The following is a 14,917-nucleotide window of genomic DNA, read 5'->3' as shown; positions in this document are numbered from 1 at the left end:
TCTTGTGTGAAGATTTAGAGGGATCGAGATTAAATCACGGCCACTAACTTCTTTTGTTGGAAGATTATAAATACCCACAAATTATTATGTAAAAGAATATTTGTGATCAATGAAATTGATATCTCAAGTTGAGACGATCCCCCTTATAGAAATCTGAGCATATCTTTGTCATGTCTAAGTTTCATGCAATTCTTGTGGTAGATTGCATCTGAGTCATTCAATCAAGCCTTGATCAAGTTCGATTGTGAAGTGACTCAGTTTAGAAAAAGGTTCCAAATCTTGTTTCTCAATCTTGGATCTGATCATCTAATTCTAATTTTATCTCTTTGTTGATCCAAATTTTGTATAAGAAGGTGTTAATTTCTTTAATACAAGGGTTCTTACTTCTACCAAAGCTTGGCTCGTTGGGCTGAAGATTACGGTTGGGATATCATCCTTCAACGGGATCTTCTATCCCCATGACTTGCTCTGATGCAGTCGTTCTTCTAACGCCGATGACACGTCCAGTTGTCGAGATTGGTAATGTGAGTTTGTAACGCATCCATTGAGGTTCTTGGAATGATTCTATAGCTTATCATTACCATGTTGGGAGTTGGATCATGGGTCTTGGGCGAAGGAATCCTTGATTTACCGCCCTTTGAGTTGAAGGAAGTGTCATAAGGCTAATTTTTTTTCAATTTTATTGATTTTTTTTAGTGATTTTATTTGATTTTATTTCAATTTTGTCAAACTCACTCAGGTGCTCATCTCAATCATTTCAGCCTTGTTGGCGTTCAATAAGAGAGACCTTGGAAATAACTTGTAACTATTCAACTAGATTATCACATTAACAATTTGAATCAAATAAAGTGACATTAACCATTTGAATCACCTCAACCCCACTCGTTGAACTTGACCAAATGTCTATAACATAACACTAACAAAGGTACAAAGTAACACTAACAAAGGTACAAAGTTCATGACCAGTTTTTTATACAATTAACCTTCAAAAGTCACCATAGTTTTGCATCATCCATGAGATGCATTGTGGGCCAACGTAACTCTCAGGTCCTCTGAGCAAGTTCCTATAGTCTTGAACTATAATATCAAAACATATTAACGTATTTGATATGTTAAATATTAAAATAATTGATGTGTATCATAAACATTAAATAAAAAAATATATTTGAAATTTGAATGAGATTCATATTAATAAAACATATAGTATGATATTCTACGACATTTTAATATTATTTAAATAAGATATTATATCTTAATGTATTAGGTGTTCAAATATATAATTTGACAAAAATTATCACAAGTTCACCGTAAATAGAACCCTAGGGTTAAGTAAAAAAGCATCAAACCCTAAATACCAACATTTTAGGAAGCTGATAAGGTCTTCAAAGAGCATGTGGTCATGTCTGACATTTTAGGTTAACAACATGGTGAAAAGAAACCAGAAATTCTGATACCCTAATTAACTACAAACCTTTAAATAAGGTTTTAGAATAAATAAGATATCCAATCCAAAACAAAAATGATTTGATAAAAAGAATTTAGAGTCAAATGTTTTTATAAAATTTGACATGAAATTGGGATTTCCGAAAATTCTAATTTCCTAAAAGGACAAATATAAAATAGCATTTATGTCCAATTTAGAAAATATGAGAGGAACTTCATGTCATTTAGGCTAAAAAACGCTCCATCCGAATTTCAGAAGATTATGAATGATATTTTCAATCCTTTCAAAAAATTTTGATAGTTTATATTGATGATGTGTTGATATTTTCTAAAACCATTAAGATCAACACTTTAAACATCTACATGCATTCATTAATGTAATCAAAATAAATCAGCTAGTTGTGTACATTCGTTAATAGTTGTGTCTGTTTACTTGGATTTTAAATTTATTTGAGCCTTATTAAAACCCATCCAATGGTCTTTGTCTCAAACTTTGGTGATGATGTATCCTAACAAAGCCAACTTCAAAAAAATTTTAGGTTCTCTCAATTACGTGTCTTATATCCTTCAAGATATCAGACACATTTACAAATGTCTTGATGAGTGTCTTCAAAATAATACAAAGTCTTGATTTGTAAGGGATATCTCTACAACCCAAAAAAATCAAATCATTAGTCAAATAAACTCTCTACTTAAGTCTTATTGACGCAAGGACAGATCTCATAATGAAACGTGACGCATCAAATATCGGATATGGAGGTATCTAAAGTTGTCAAAGAGGACAGAGAATCAATTATCATATTTCATTCAAAAGTCTCCAATAATACCATACAAATTAAAAATAGTAAAAAAAAAAAAAAAGTATTCTTTCCATTGTACCCTGTGTACAAACATTTTTAAAGAAAATTTAATTAACAAAACTATTAAAATCTATTCGAGAGCCAAATTTAATTTTAGAAAAAGAAGGGAATAATCTAGTTTCAAACAAAAATAATAATTTTGCTAGATAGAAGTAAATTTTGTTGTGGTTTGATTTTAAAATTATACCTATAAAAGAAGTTGAAAACACCTTGGGAGATTACCTATGGGAGAGTTTCTAACAAAGTCTCTCTTCTCTCCTCTGTCTTCTCAAACTCATACTAATCCAACCAATCATTTGCATGGACTTAAAAGTTCAATTACCTATAAAAAAAAGTTGAAAACACCTTGTGAAAGTCTGTAAGGATACTATGACCTCCAGCTTTGCAAAATTCAGCGTTGTTGGTGCTTATCAAAATCGCTGCCAAAATAAAGTTTAACAAGTGGTTCTATGGTGTAGTGGTTAGCACTTTCGACTTTCAATCTAACGACCTGTGTTTAATTCCCGATAGGTAATCCACCAATTTATACAAAATTGGTCTATAGCCGATTCGGTAGGGTCACTTTTGGACCGATAATCTGTAGAAGGGGTCACTAAGGTTGAGATTATACAAAATGGGTCCATAGCTCAATGTTAGAGCATTTGATTGCTGATCAAGATTCACCAATTCGAACTTAGTTGGGCCCTTCTATCTTGGATAGAAATTTGTTACACTTTTTGGACTGACACTATGTCTAAGGGGTCACTAAGGTTAAAATCCTACAAAATGGATCCATGGCTCAATGGTAGAGAATTTGACCGGTCACCCGTTTGAACTTGGTTGGGCCTTTTTTTTTTGGACAGACACTTTTTACACTTTTGGATTGACACTCTGTAGAAGGGGTCTTAAGGTTGAAATCATGTAAAATGGGTCCATAGCTTAGTGGTAGAGCATTTGACGGTAGATTAAGAGGTCATCCGTTCAAATCTGGTTGGGCCCTTTTATTTCGGATAAAGCCGACACTCACCTTTTATTTCGGATAAAGCCGACCACTGAGTGTCTAAAGGAAAAGAAATAAGAATAATTATCAATTCCAAACCTTATTCCAAAGTCCTCCACCACATAGAACCATGTACTTAGAACCTAAGGGCCTCCAAAGTCCTCCACCACATAGAACCATGTACTTAGAACCTAAGGGCCACTCTTCTCAGACAAGAATCAAGAAATCATTAAGAAAAGTGTGTGGTATCCAAGCACCCCTAGAAAAGTGTGTGGTATCCAAGCACCCCTACTATGAACATGGTCAAAAACTTACAATTAGGCTACTTAATGAGTCTTGTGTAACTAAGGACAAACAACACCAACTATTGTTGATATTTTGATGAATATAATGTAAATGTAAATATATGTCTTCATTATATTTTAATTCTTTTTTTATTTGAGAAAACATTCTACTTTGTTTTCAACCTCTCTTAACTTGCAATCGGTGCTTCAAGAACCCACCGAAAATGGGTCATGACTCTCTTTTTGTTTTCACTTACTCCTTCTAAATCTATAAAATGTCTCCTATTTTTATTCCTAAGTTTGCCGGCGGCATTGTTTGTTGTCGAGCTTGATAATGTGAGTTTGTAACCCATCCGTTAGGAGTCTTGGAATGATTCTCTAGATTATCCCTTCCATGTTGGGAGTTGGGCCATGGGTCATGAGTGAAGGAACTGTTGGTTTACCGCCCCTAAGAGTTAAGTTGAGGCTAGTTTCACATAGTATCATTGTATTTGATATTACAATTCTTTTCTATTTTATCTAAATTTTTTAAATATGGGTTCATTTCCAAATGCATGCTAACACCCTTATAAGGATGTCAATGACAAAAAAGTGCAAGAGGCTAGAAGGTTTGTAGTGAAAGAAAATAACAAGAGTCATGAACATCGTTTCGTTTACAAGCTGTATCATGTGCCTTATTGATGGTTACTTAAATCTCGTTGAATTGGTGCGCCTTTCACATCAGAGACATTTGTGCCTTAAACCGAGCTCTTTGCAATAGCGAACTTATTAAAAACTCTTTGCTTGCTGCAACATTTGCTTGACATAATTGGACCAAAGGACAGTATGGACGACCATAGCTCACTGTATTGGCCTCCAATCATGAAGTGTGACGTCGGATCTTTGTGCATACCATATTCATTAACTATAACATGGCATGAAATTTTTTATGTTTTGACTGGGCATGCCATATTCTGTTGTTCTTATATATCTCTAGTTACGTGTGATTAAAGCAAAGAAGTATAGACATAGTTTCCAACCAACCCTTCCTTTACAGTTACTTCGACGAATGAGTTTTTGTTATCATTTTATCGTTAATCCTTCCATTCAATTTTGTGTTATGATATCATACAGGGAATGAGAAGCGACCTTACTTGGACAAAATTATATACCGTTTGATAGTTATTGTTGATAACAAAGATAAATTGAATTATAAGCATTTTAAGTTCAAAAGTAACAAATTACTTTACACTTTTACTTATAATCTTCATATTCTTTATATAGCGATAAGGAAGGGAGGGATAGAAAAGATACTCATACTATCATTATGACTATGTCATATTTCAATAATAGAAGAGAGTAATACATCCACAAACACACCCACATATATTTCGAGAGAGAGAGAGCTTATTATAAGTAGAGATAGCATTCTAGAAGTTGTATTGCTACTTGAGGACAAGGAACTCGAGAACTTCTTTAAAAGATGAGAGCTTATGAGTAGGTGGCGATGGATATATCACATGCACAAAAAGAAAGTTCTGCACCTTTGTAATAAAAGACCAAGGAATATCATCGTTATTTATAACTTCTATCACAATAATATAAATTCTGCGAGGACGATGTTCTCTAGTCATACCAACCAGACCGTTCACCACATGCTTGTAGATGAAACGATGTCCACTATTCCCATTATTCTTTTCAACTACGAACCTTCCTGCATTCTGCACTACTAGGATATTGACATCCTTAATTGGTACTAAAGCATCTAAAGGCAACCGTTCCACACGGCTCATTCTAACACCTTTGGTAAATAGTTCCAAGAGACATTGTTAGGCCGATTTTGTTCATGAATACTGAAGAATTTGATATATGTAGTTGTAGTTGAACGCTACTTAAATTGATGAAGTGAAATCTTACAATAGAGTCTAATAAAGCGTTTGTCCATTAGAATAGGTTGGAATTAAATTGTTTATAGTTCGAGATAATAGTTGTATTCTTTAAGTCATTGAGACTAGTGTTACTAGTACTTATTAGTATATTTGAGTATAAATATTAAAATGATTAGTTATTAAATATTGTTTGAATTAAAGCGTTTATAATTCAAATGATCTTCATAACCTAATTCATAAAAAAATAAATAAAAGAATTAGGAAGCATTTATGTGCTAGATCAAAACAAGATGCATAAAAAGAACTTGCCGTAATTACATTATTCATCGACCTTTAATCTTAAAAGTAACTTAAAATATTGCAATATTGTGATTCAATCGCCTATTATGAAATTAGGCCCGAACTAAAAAAATAATATTTTTAAAAGATGGAAAAATTCATAAGCCAACCAAAATATGTATTCAAAGATGAAGAATTCACAACAACAATCACAAACAATATTAACTAGCATCTTGTCTTTTGGTTTGTCACATTTTCAAACATGAACAAACCTCAATTTCGAGTCGGTGAGTATTATTGATCATATTCGACAGTACTTTGCAAGTAGCTTTGAGCATTCACAAAAGGTCGAAAGTTGAATTTCTTTAGAATCGTATCCAAATAACCGATGATTATTGTTGAATTTCCAAAAAATACACCACAAATTTAATTTATAGATATAAATAGAACCATTGATATAAAACCCTGATTATATAATTGCATCTTCACTAACAAACCCACCTCGGAGTGATCATCTTCACCAAAGGCTGCAAATTAAGAAGCCTTCCAACAGAGACACAAGAAGCTATATTTGAGCAAGAAAAATCATGTTACATGTGTCTGGGATACCACGGAGACACCAATGCAAGCAATCACTACCAGCTGAGGTTTCTTTGATATTGTAGTTTGATCTAGAAGACTCATCACTCTGATGTGAAAGAGTAGTTATATCCAACATTCTTACTTGTGTCCCTCTTACAGTACTCTCAACAAATGGATCGTTTGATCTGTTCTACTCTACTTTGCTTCCTCTTGATAACGGTGTGGTATTGACACAATTCATATTGCTGATAATCATCACTTACATCGAAACCAGAGTATAGCGGTCAACTATCGTCAAGGACCCATTCACCATTTCCATTCCTACCGATGGAAATGTTTTATTACATTCATTTCTTTCTCCTTTCTAACTTCTTCATTCTCACATTAATCTTTTTTTATTTAAAAAAAAAAAATTAAACGTGAAAAGGGAGAAATAAAGAAAAAAGAAAACCCTTAATTTTGAAAACGTATGAAATACTCTTTGGGCGATGTAAAGAAAGCTTGAGAATAATTTATTCTCACGTCTCTCTTTGACACTTGTTGGATATATATCCGTCCTTCACATGTCGTATCATAATCATATCATATCGTAAAAACTTCGTTATATCCTTCCCTAATTTATCATAGCCTTAACGTCCTTAGACATATCATAGTTGTGTCGTTACCTGAACGTACCTTAGTCATAACGTTACAGGAACGTATCCTAACGCTACCGTTCTATCAATCTATCATAATCCTGTCACTTTCTACCCATAACCTAATCGTATTGTTTTATGAATCCATCGTGACCATATCGTTTTTATCAATCTGTCATACCCATAACACTTCGATACGTAACAAAACCATAACGTTTCATGAACATGTCTTACTCCTATCGTTACATTATGTTTAGTGCACCCTTCTCGTATCCTATCTCAAATATACCATTGAACACATGGTACCGTACGTACTATCATACAATTCACATATTATAACATATCATAAGCATATCGATTCACAAACATTTCACACATATCAATATATATGACACTTGTAGAACCACGGGCACAGTCAACATCAAATATAACCATACGGATGGTAAGGCCACCTACCTGATTAGCTTAAGCTGGTGTCCCCAATTTATCCTTAAGAAAGTTCGATTTGTCCTTTGAGTCAACCTATATGAACATGACATCAATTTCAATCATTTCTCTAAATTTTATGATGCTCTAGTGTTAGATTTCATGGGAATATTGCATGAGCAAAGTCTTGAAATGTCTATATATCAAAACTGTTTAACACTTTCCAAATTTTGATTTTTGGCTGTTTGTCTTTTTTTTTTTTTTACTTTGTTCCTAATCTTACTTCGGTGTGTTTGTTACATTTTTATTTTTTTTTAATTAGGTTAGCAATTAGCCAATTTAATCAATTCATCCTCTATGTTTCTTTTTTTTTTTTATAAATTGTGTTGGTCATTCCTTTTGGCTAATTTAATCTATTCTATTCTATTCTATTTTTTTTTTCTACTATCTTTCTAAAACATACTAAATAAAATTAAATAATTGAATCTCTTCCCATATGAGAATAACTCATTCTCATGTCCATCCTTGCTACCATGTACTAAATTAAGGATTTTATTTCTCTTTGGTCAAAACCATCCTTAAAGCACAAAATTGAAGTTGTAGTTAGTCAATTATAATATTTGACCTGCTAGTTTTCAAACTACTTTGAATGGGTGTAAAGAAAGCATGAGAATAACTTAGTGTCACTAATCTGACACGTGTTGGGCATGTACTGAACACTTGTTAATACAATGGATACATTACAAATTTATAATCCATCGTATCAGACACTTGACTTTGAATATATTTTGAGAGTGAAACGTACATTAAGCTTTTTTTTTAAGTATACAAATATATAAACTAATTAATATGAATTTATGTCTAATATAAAATTGATAAATTTTTTGAAATAATTCTTTTTAATTAATGTATCATTGTCACATCGGTGTCCTAGTTTTTTAAGAATGACATGTTACTATTAGGAATAGAAAAAGAAAACGGAAAGATCAGAAGAATTGAGAGAAATCTCTCATCCAATTGAAGAATTACTAAATCAAATCTAATTCAAATAACTAGATCAAATCTAATCCAAATAACTCAATCAAATCTAATCCTAACAACCCCTCCCTTAAACTGAACACGAATATAATCAGTTTATATCTACGACCTCATACCAAACTTCCACCAGGTAACTTCATCAATTCTCATGTGCCATTTTTGTTTATTGCTCCAGATCCATGGCTTGCCTCCATTTCTCACTCTTCAATGCTTCTTTAAAGTTTACAAAGTTTGCAGGTTTAGTAGGGGTAAACATGGCTGAGTTTCATCATCTTCTTTACAAAAAAAACTTGTCCTATTGCATAGTCTCTCATCCAGACTGCTTCATGAACATCTTCACAAAAATCTTCTCCTATTGCATAGTCTCTCATCCAGACTGGTGGTCTCTTATTCCTCACCTTATTCGAGCTAGGAGAGCTTGCTTTAGCCAAAGAGTCAGATGAAATATTTTCCTCTGCAGTATTTTCATCTTCCGCTTCTATGTCATAGAGTCCGTAAGCTTTTGACTCTTCACTAACTCCCAGCACAACATAACTCAAACTCTTATCGACTAGCTTAGTTCTCTGAGATGCCTCCTCTTTTTGTCTCTGAATCAACTAGAACTCACAATATTGTTTGTCTCTGAATCAACCAAAACTAATCGTCGTTGTGCTTTTTCTACCATTCTTCTATTCTCTTCCAGCATTTTATCTAGCTCTTCTCTCTCTTTTCGTGCTTGTTCTTCTTTTTTTCTTGTAGCAGTTAAAGCGGCTTCTTTCTCTTTGTCAAGCTGCACAATAACATCATCAAACAACTTTGTGCGACCTTTCTCTATTCTCCTCTGTATTTCTAATTTAGTCTCTTCAGAGTTTAGCCTTTCTTCAACCTTTTTCTGAATTAGTTTTTCCATCCTCCTAGCTGCATCTTCTTCTGAATTAGTTCTTCCATCCTCCTAGCTACATCTTCTTCTAACTTCTTCAACTCTGCTTCACGCCTTTTCTTCTCTTCTTCCTCTTTCTTAAGCTTCTCTATGGAATGATTCCGATCAGTGGATGCACCACTAGGACTGGAACTGAACGATTTGGGGAAAGGAGATAACGAGGAAGACCTACTTCTGCGTTGGCGGCTGAGGGAACTTGAACGGCTGCTTCTTCTAGAATGGGTAGTGGAATGATAGGGGGAAGGACTTGGGTCCCTTCTGCTTCTCTGACTATGGCGATAGGAATTGGAGTGGTGAGTGTATGACAAAGACCTTGAACCACTTCTCCCCATAAGTTTCAATTAAGTTTGAGTGTCTGCTACAGGCTGAGATATAGCATGCAATACGAACATTCGATTCAAAGACATCTTTGTCTCCATGATTAAGCCTCTCAAGATGATACACCTTGTATGTTCCATTTTGAAACAAAAAGGTAACCCCCTTTGCTTGCAATTTACCACTACTCAACAAATTGTTCCTTAGGTCTGGCACATAGAACACTCCTGTGATTATCATTATGATTCCATTCACTTTCAGCCGTACATTACCCTTTCCGGTTACAACCATGCTTGACATTCCCATTGAAAATGTCCTAGCTTGTGACAGTTATAGCACTCCACTATGGCCTTGTTGAAGGTTTGTTTGCCTCGTCCCCTTTCTCTGCCTCTAAAGCTTCCACGACCTTGACTCCTTCCTCTAGCAGACTGCACAAGTGGACTCTCCATCGACATACTTTTATTATGACACACTTAGAAGACTGTTGCTTCTAGTTTTAACTAGTTTAGGGCATGGCTCTGATACCAAATTGTTAGGAACAGAAAAAGAAAATTGAAAAGATTAGAAGAATTGGGAGAAATCTCTCATCCAATTGAAGAATGATTAAATCAAATCTAATTCAAATAACTAGATCAAATCTAATCCAAATAACTCAATCAAATCTAATCCTAACATTTACCATATCTATTTGGTATCATATTTATGTCTCGTATCTATATCTCATTTTTATTTTTGTGACTTTGAGATATTTTGCTTTTATAAATAGATATCTTCACGAAAATAAGTTTAATTTATGTTAAGATGGAGAACAAAAATTTACACTTAAAGGACGTTGATACTTGGGACTTTGATTCCTATTAGTGTGAAGCTTGCATCTTGCAATTACTTGGGTAGAGAATGTGTTTCACTTAAAATTCACTCAAGAGAAAATAATAAAATAACGAACCATATTTGAGAGAGGATAATTTTTTTTTTTTTTTTAATCTTTGGGAAACAAGAAAGAATAAAAATTAAAACATGGCATGAATGACATCTTCTTGAATCTTTGTTTTGTTCTCCTAAATGTATATAAAAAAAAATCTTATATATTTTTAGATATAATTTAAGATTACCTATTTAATAAAACTCCATCCAAACTTCTACTCATAAATTTAATTATTATTTGTATACAATTGTTAATATGTAAGAAAATACACACAAAATGTTTATACTATTGGTAGTACACTAGTCTCGGTTGTTTGACTAAAACAATGCAACCACTGTCCAAACTAAAGAATTTGATTCGAAGCTATCTCCTAATAGAGGGAGGCTCAATTAGACTTTGTTGTAAGATTCGACCCTATCAATTTGAATAGCGTTCTCCAACTATAAATATTGAACTCTAAAGTATTCACGAGCAAAGTAAGTTTGTTGAAACTATCTATAAAAGTGTTCCAAAGTGAGTCGTGGAGAAGATTTGCCTTAAAATCTAGTTCCAATTAAGGATGTCAATGATGAAGAGAGGTTTGCCGTGGAAAATTTCAGAGGCGGTAGATATATATATTGCAATTGTGAAGAAGTTCCGTCATATGCATGGGACGCTACCACCATCCTATAAGCTCTTATCTTTTGAGGAATTCATCAAATTCCCTTTCCACAAGTAATATAGTAATATAAGCTCTTATCTCTCTTATCTTTTGAGAAATTCATCAAAAAGTTCTTATCTTTTGTGGAATTCATCAAATTCCCTCTCCACAAGTAGTATAAGCTCTTATCTTTTGAGAAATTCATCAAATTCCCTCTCCACAAGTAATATAGTAATATAAGCTCTTATCTTTTGAGGAATTCATCCAATTCCCTCTCCACAAGTAATATAGTAATATAAACTCTTATCTTTTGAGGAATTCATCAAAAAGCTCTTATCTTTTGTGAAATTCATCAAATTCCCTCTCCAAGTAGTATAAGTTCATTCCCTCTCCACAAGTAGTATAAGTTCATTCCCTCTCCACAAGTAGTATAAGTTCTTATCATCAAATTCCCTTTACAATAAGTCCTCTCTCTATGTGCTTGTGGGACATTACTCAGCCATAATGATATAATAATCCTTATATAAGTATCTTTTCTTTTTCTCTCGTACCCACCTTATACGTAACATGTTAAATTAATTCATACTTCAAAAAAATAATCTCTCCCTTTTGGAGATGCAGGGGTATCGATCCCCGTACCTCTAGCATGCTAAGCGAGCGCTCTACCATCTGAGCTACATCCCCACAATTTTTCCATCACAAAATCCTAAATTTCCCGTCATCAATAATAGTGAAAATGAAGAAATATTGCTACCCAACATGTCATGAATAGGGAAAAATTGAAAAGAAATAATATATTTAATATTAGATAGTCTTATTTTTGGAGATGCGGGGTATTGATCCCCGTACCTCTCGCATGCAAAGCGAGCACTCTACAATCTGAGCTACATCCCCATGATTTTTACATTATAAAACCCTAAATGTCCCATCATTAATAATAGTGAAATAAAAAAATATCAAAATATTAATAACAAATAGTTTGGTTTGGTGATGCGGGGCATCGATAATTGTGAAAATGAAAAAATATAATAACAAATTAAATACTTTCTTTTGGAGAGGCGGGTTATCAATCCCCGTACAACTCGCATGCAAAGCGAGCGCTCTACCATCTAAAGCTATATCTCTACAATTTTTACGTCACGAAACCCTAAACGTCTCGTCATGAATAATAGTGAAAATGAAAAAATATCGCTACTCATTATGTCATAAATAAGAAAATATTGAATAGAAATAAAATAGTAATAACGAATAGTTTCTTTTGGAGATGCGAGGTATCGATCCCCGTATCTCTCGCATCACAATTTTACATCAAAAAACTCTAAACTTCCCATCATCAATGATATTGAAAATGAAAAACTATCCCCGTTCATTATGTCGTAAATAAGGAAAAATTTAAAAGAACTAATATACTTAGTAATCGTTTCCTTTGTTGATGCATGGTACCGATCCCAGTACTTATCACATGGGATGCAAACGCTCAACATCTAAGCTATATCCTCAAGATTCTTACATCATAAAATCCTAAACATCTCGTCATCAACAATAGTGAAAATAAAAAATAATGCTATTCATTATGTCATAAATAAGGAAAAATTGAATAGAAATAAAATAGTAATAAAGAATAGTTTCTTTTGGAGGTATGGGGTATCGATCCGATCCCCGTACCAATCGCATGCTAAGCAAGAAATCTACCATCTAAGCTACATTCCCACAATACTTATATCAGAAAACCCTAAATGTCCTGTCATCAAGTGAAAATGAAAAAATATCTCCGCTAATTATGTCATAAATAAGGAAAGGTTGAATAGAAGTAAAATATTAATAACAAATAGTTTCTTTTGGAGATGCGGGATATCCCCTTACCTCTCGCATGCTAAATGAGATCTACCATCTAAGCTACATCCCCACAATTGTTGCATCATAAAACCCTAAATTTTCCATCATCATTGAAAATGAAGAAAATCTAGAGATGCAGGGTATCGATCCCCGTACCTCTCGCATGCAAAGCGAGTGCTCTACCATCTAAGCTATATCCCCAAAATTCTTATGTCACAAAGTTCTAAACATCTCGTCATCAGTAATAGTGAAAATGAAAAACTATCCCGGCTCATTATGTCCTAAATAAGAAAAAATTGAAAAAAAATAATATATTTAGTAATCGATTCAATCGGAGATGCAAGGTATTGATCCCCGTACTTTCCACATGGGAAATGAACGCTCTACCATTTGAACTACATCCCTACAATTCTTACATCAAAAAACCCTAAACTTCCCTTCATCAATAATTGTGAAAATGAAAAAGTATCTTTGCATATTATGTCATAAATAAGGAAATATTGAATAGAAATAAAATATTAATAATAAATAGTTTCTTTTGGAGATGCGAGGTATCGATCCTTGTACTTCTCGTATGCTAAACCGTACCTCTCGCATCCTAAGCGAAGCTACATCCCCACAATTCTTGCATCACAAAACCCTAAATTTTCCATCATCAATAATAGTGAAAATGAAGAAATATCGCTACTCAACCTGTCATGAATAAGGAAAAATTGAAAAGAAATAATTTTCAATAATATATTTAATAACATAGTTTTATTTTGGAGATGCGTGGTATCTATCCCCGTACCTCTCGCATGCAAAGCAAGCAGTCTACCATTTGAGCTACATCCCCACGATTCTTATGTTACAAAATCCTAAACATCTCGTCATCAATAATAGTGACATGAAAAACTATCACTACTCATTATGTCGTAAATAAGAAAAAATTGAAAAGAAATAATATATTTAGTGATCGATTCATTTGGAGATGCAAGGTATCAACCCCGTACTTTCCACATCAGAAGTGAGCGCTCTACTATCTGAATTACATCCCCACAATTCTTACATCAGAAAACCCTAAACCTCCCGTTATCAATAATTGTAAAAATGAAAAAAATATCTACGCTCATTATTTCATAAATAAGGAAAGATGGAATAATATATTTAGTGATAATGAAAAAATATCTCCGCTCATTATTTCATAAGTTTAGTGATTGATTCATTTGGAGATGCAAGGTATCGATCTCCATACTTTCCACATTGGAAGCGAGCGCTCTACCATCTGAGCTACATCCCCACGATTCTTACATTAAAAAATCCTAAACCTCTCGTCATCAGTAATTGTGAAAATGAAAAATATCTCCGCTCATTATTTCATAAATAAGGAAAGATGTAATAGAAATAAAATATTAATAACATAGTTTACATATGTGTCACTTGTGTTATTTTAATGTATTTATTTACTTGGTAAATGTCTTTCATACCACTAGACCAAATGCCCTTGTTATACCACTTGAAACGTATAGACCAAATGCCCTTGTTATACCACTTGAAACGTATGTATGAAGCCTTGGGATGGGATGTTAAGAAAGACTATGAGTATTAAGAGCATGGTGGTAAGTATAAAATGTCGAATATGAAGTCCTTAGATAAGAAGAGATTTAGACATAGGGACATTTCAAGAATTGAACTCAAAACCTCTTGCACCCCCCATGAGAATCATACCACTAAACTAAATGCCTTTTCTTGAACACCTAATATTTTTAGCTTCTACTCAAATATATTTTTCTCTTAGTAGTTGGAGGGCTATAAAACGAAAAGTTGAATTGTTATAATATACAAGGGTTATCAAATAAACCAACAACCCAACAAAAGAAACAAACTAATCAATTTTGGTTGGATTGAT

At 33.3% G+C, this 14,917-nt stretch overlaps 1 non-coding gene across 1 annotated transcript; it reads right to left on the bottom strand.

The window, feature by feature from the left end:
* Window positions 1–12,014: 12,014 nt before the first annotated feature.
* On the bottom strand, window positions 12,015–12,087 carry TRNAA-UGC. The gene has a single exon. It is a non-coding gene; the product is annotated as a tRNA-Ala (tRNA).
* Window positions 12,088–14,917: the final 2,830 nt, after the last annotated feature.

This window comes from Cucurbita moschata, unplaced genomic scaffold, assembly GCF_002738365.1.
Source record: "Cucurbita moschata cultivar Rifu unplaced genomic scaffold, Cmos_1.0 Cmo_Scf00110, whole genome shotgun sequence".
Taxonomy (NCBI): domain Eukaryota; kingdom Viridiplantae; phylum Streptophyta; class Magnoliopsida; order Cucurbitales; family Cucurbitaceae; genus Cucurbita; species Cucurbita moschata.
The sequence above is the reverse complement of the archived record's forward strand: the minus strand, read 5'-3'. Positions and strand labels throughout refer to the sequence as shown.